At 47.2% G+C, this 4,737-nt stretch overlaps 1 pseudogene; it reads left to right on the top strand.

The window, feature by feature from the left end:
- The first annotated feature begins 137 nt into the window (after nucleotides 1-137).
- The window catches only part of LOC127919766 (solute carrier family 15 member 1-like), a 60,276-nt pseudogene continuing 55,676 nt past the window's right edge, over nucleotides 138-4,737 (top strand).

Below are 4,737 nucleotides of genomic sequence, written 5' to 3'. Positions count from 1 at the left end.
ATACCAGACAGAAGAATACTTACAGTGTCATATCTTTCCATGTGAAGCTCTACAGGAAGTGAATGTGATATTCAACAACAAAATCTGGTTTTCAGCAGAGCTATTAAGTGTTTTTGTGTTCTTTCGCTCCTCTCTAGTTTGCCATAAAGAACCGCTTCAGGCATCGCAGCAAGACGTTCCCTAAGAGAGAACACTGGATGGACTGGGCCGATGAGAAATATGACGTAGGGCCATGTTCATTGGTCAATGGCAAAACCAGCACTACCAAATTAGCAGTTCATAAAACTGTTGAAAATGAAAGTCAACTGAAGGATGTTTACAACACAGAGAACTCAATAATAAATCCTTCCTCTCCTCTTCTTCCTCCTTCTTCTCTCCTCTCTGCTCTCCTTCTCTCTCCTCCTCCTCCTTTCTGCTCTCCTCCTCCTCCCATCCTCCTCTCTCCTTTCCCTTCTCTCCTCTCTCCTCCTCCCGTCCTCTCTCTTTCCCCTCTCCTCTCTGCTCTCCTCCTCCTCCCCGTCCTCCTCCTCTCCTTTCTGCTCTCCTCCTTCTCCCATCCTCCTCTCTCCTCCTCCTCCCATCCTCCTCTCTCCTCTCTGCTCTCCTCCTCCTCTCCTTTCTGCTCTCCTCCTCCTCCTCCTCCTCCTCCTCCTCCTCCTCCTCCTCCTCTCTCCTCCTCCTCTCCTTTCTTCTCTCCTCTTCCTGTCCTCCTCTCTCCTCCTCCTTCTCTCCTCTCTCCTCCTCCTGCCCGTCCTCCACTTTCTTCCTCCTCTCCTCCAGAAATTGCTGGTGGCCCAGGTGAAGATGGTGCTGAAGGTTCTGTTTCTCTACATCCCCCTTCCCATGTTCTGGACTCTGTTTGACCAACAGGTAAGAACCCTAACCCTAAACCCATCTAGATGGATGGAACCAAGTAACATGGAACCAAGTAACATAATGAAAAAATCCCCATCAAAATGTGTCAGTTTAATCTAGAGATATCTGTTTCCGCTAGAGAGATCTGTTTCAGCTAGAGAGATCTGTTTCAGCTAGACAGATCAGTTTCAGCTAGACAGATCAGTTTCAGCTAGACAGATCGGTTTCAGCTAGAGGGATCTGTTTCAGCTAGACAGATCAGTTTCAGCTAGACAGATCAGTTTCAGCTAGACAGATCAGTTTCAACTAGAGATCAGTTTCAGCTAGAGGGATCTGTTTCAGCTAGACAGATCAGTTTCAGCTAGACAGATCAGTTTCAGCTAGACAGATCAGTTTCAGCTAGACAGATCAGTTTCAGCTAGAGGGATCTGTTTCAGCTAGACAGATCAGTTTCAGCTAGACAGATCAGTTTCAGCTAGACAGATCAGTTTCAGCTAGAGATCAGTTTCAGCTAGAGGGATCTGTTTCAGCTAGACAGATCAGTTTCAGCTAGACAGATCAGTTTCAGCTAGAGATCAGTTTCAGCTAGACAGATCAATTTCAGCTAGATAGATCTGTTTCAGCAAGAGATATCTGTTTCAGCAAGAGATATCTGTTTCAGCTAGACAGATCAAATCAAATCAAATTTTATTTGTCACATACATATGGTTAGCAGATATTAATGCGAGTGCTTGTGCTTCTAGTTCCGACAATGCAGTAATAACCAACAAGTAATCTAGCTAACAATTCCAAAACTACTACCTTATAGACACAAGTGTAAGGGGATAAAGAATATGTACATAAAGATACATGAATGAGTGATGGTACAGAGCAGCATAGGCAAGATACAGTAGATGGTATTGAGTGCAGTATATACATATGAGATGAGTATGTAAACAAAGTGGCATAGTTAAAGTGGCTAGTGATACATGTACTACATAAAGATGCAGTAAATTATATAGAGTACAGTATATACATATACATATGAGATGAATAATGTAGGGTATGTAAACATTATATTAGGTAGCATTGTTTAAAGTGGCTAGTGATATATTTTACTTCATTTCCCATCAATTCCCATTATTAAAGTGGCTGGAGTTGAGTCAGTGTGTTGGCAGCAGCCACTCAATGTTAGTTGTGGCTGTTTAACAGTCTGATGGCCTTGAGATAGAAGCTGTTTTTCAGTCTCTCGGTCCCAGCTTTGATGCACCTGTACTGACCTCGCCTTCTGGATGATAGCGGGGTGAACAGGCAGTGGCTCGGGTGGTTGTTGTCCCTGATGATCTTTATGGCCTTCCTGTGACATCGGGTGGTGTCGGTGTCCTGGAGGGCAGGTATTTTGCCCCCGGTGATGCGTTGTGCAGACCTCACTACCCTCTGGAGAGCCTTACGGTTGTGGGCGGAGCAGTTGCCGTACCAGGCGGTGATATAGCCCGACAGGATGCTCTCAATTGTGCATCTGTAGAAGTTTGTGAGTGCTTTTGGTGACAAGCCAAATTTCTTCAGCCTCCTGAGGTTGAAGAGGCGCTGCTGCGCCTTCTTCACGATGCTGTCTGTGTGGGTGGACCAATTCAGTTTGTCTGTGATGTGTACGCCGAGGAACTTAAAACTTACTACCCTCTCCACTACTGTTCCATTGATGTGGATAGGAGGGTGTTCCCTCTGCTGTTTCCTGAAGTCCACAATCATCTCCTTAGTTTTGTTGACGTTGAGTGTGAGGTTATTTTCCTGACACCACACTCCGAGGGCCCTCACCTCCTCCCTGTAGGCCGTCTCGTCGTTGTTGGTAATCAAGCCTCAAACTGTTGTGTCGTCCGCAAACTTGATTTATTGAGTTGGAGGCGTGCGTGTCCACGCAGTCGTGGGTGAACAGGGAGTACAGGAGAGGGCTCAGAACGCACCCTTGTGGGGCCCCAGTGTTGAGGATCAGCGGGGTGGAAATGTTGTTGCCTACCCTCACCACCTGGGGGCGGCCCGTCAGGAAGTCCAGTACCCAGTTGCACAGGGCGGGGTCGAGACCCAGGGTCTCGAGCTTGATGACGAGCTTGGAGGGTACTATGGTGTTGAATGCCGAGCTGTAGTCGATGAACAGCATTCTCTCATAGGTATTCCTCTTGTCCAGATGGGTTAGGGCAGTGTGCAGTGTGGTTGAGATTGCATAGTCTCTCAAAGCACTTCATGATGACGGAAGTGAGTGCTACTCAGTTACCTTAGCCTTCTTGGGAACAGGAACAATGGTGGCCCTCTTGAAGCATGTGGGAACAGCAGACTGGGATAGGGATTGATTGAATATGTCCGTAAACACACCAGCCAGCTGGTCTGCGCATGCTCTGAGGGCGCGGCTGGGGATGCCTTCTGGGCCTGCAGCCTTGCGAGGGTTAACACGTTTAAATGTTTTCCTCACGTCGGCTGCAGTGAAGGAGAGTCCGCATGTTTTAGTTGCGGGCCGTGTCAGTGGCACTGTATTGTCCTCAAAGCGGGCAAAAAAGTTATTTAGTCTGCCTGGGAGCAAGACATCCTGGTCCATGACGGGGCTGGTTTTCTTTTTGTAATCCTTGATTGACTGTAGACCCTGCCACATACCTCTTGTGTCTGAGCTGTTGAATTGAGATTCTACTTTGTTTCTATACTGATGCTTAGCTTGTTTGATTGCCTTGCGGAGGGAATAGTTACACTGTTTGTATTCGGTCATGTTTCCGGTCACCTTGCCCTGATTAAAAGCAGTGGTTCTGGCTTTCAGTTTCACGCGAATGCTGCCATCAATCCACGGTTTCTGGTTTGGGAATGTTTTAATCGTTGCTATGGGAACTACATCTTCAACGCACGTTCTAATGAACTCGCTCACCGAATCAGCGTATTCGTCAATGTTGTTGTCTGACGCAATACGAAACCTATCCCAGTCCACGTGATGGAAGCAGTCTTGGAGTGTGGAATCAGATTGGTCGGACCAGCGTTGAACAGACCTCAGCGCGGGAGCTTCTTGTTTTAGTTTCTGTCTGTAGGCAGAAACTAAAATGGAGTCGTGGTCAGCTTTTCCGAAAGGAGGGCGGGGCAGGGCCTTATATGCGTCGCGGAAGTTAGAATAGCAGTGATCCAAGATTTTTCCAGCCCTGGTTGCGCAATCGATATGCTGATAAAATTTAGGGAGTCTTGTTTTCAGATTAGCCTTGTTAAAATCCCCAGCTACAATGAATGCAGCCTCCGGATAAATGGATTCCAGTTTGCAAAGAGTCAAATAAAGTTTGTTCAGAGCCATCGACGTGTCTGCTTGGGGGGGAATATATACGGCTGTGATTATAAATGAAGAGAATTCCCTTGGTAGATAATGCGGTCTACATTTGATTGTGAGGAATTCTAAATCAGGTGAACAGAAGGACTTGAGTACCTGTATGTTGTTATGATCACACCACGTCACGTTAACCATGAAGCATACGCCCCCGCCCCTCTTCTTACCAGAAAGATGTTTGTTTCTGTCTGCGCGATGCATGGAGAAACCAGTTGGCTGCACCGATAGTGTCTCTCCAGTGAGCCATGTTTTCGTGAAGCAAAGAACGTTACAGTCTCTGATGTCCCTCTGGAATGCTACCCTTGCTCGGATTTCATCAACCTTGTTGTCAAGAGACTGGACATTGGCGAGAAGAATGCTAGGGAGTGGTGCACGATGTGCCCGTCTCCGGAGTCTGACCAGAAGACCGCTTCGTTTCCCCCTTTTACAAAGTCGTTTTTTGGGTCGCCGGCTGGGATCCATTCCGTTGTCCTGGGTGAAAGGCAGAACACAGGATCCGCTTCGCGAAAGTCATATTCTTGGTCGTACTGATGGTGAGTTGACGCTGCTCTTATGTT

Source organism: Oncorhynchus keta, unplaced genomic scaffold, assembly GCF_023373465.1.
Source record: "Oncorhynchus keta strain PuntledgeMale-10-30-2019 unplaced genomic scaffold, Oket_V2 Un_contig_1746_pilon_pilon, whole genome shotgun sequence".
Lineage (NCBI taxonomy): Eukaryota > Metazoa > Chordata > Actinopteri > Salmoniformes > Salmonidae > Oncorhynchus > Oncorhynchus keta.
This window is presented reverse-complemented; position numbering and strand designations above follow the sequence as displayed.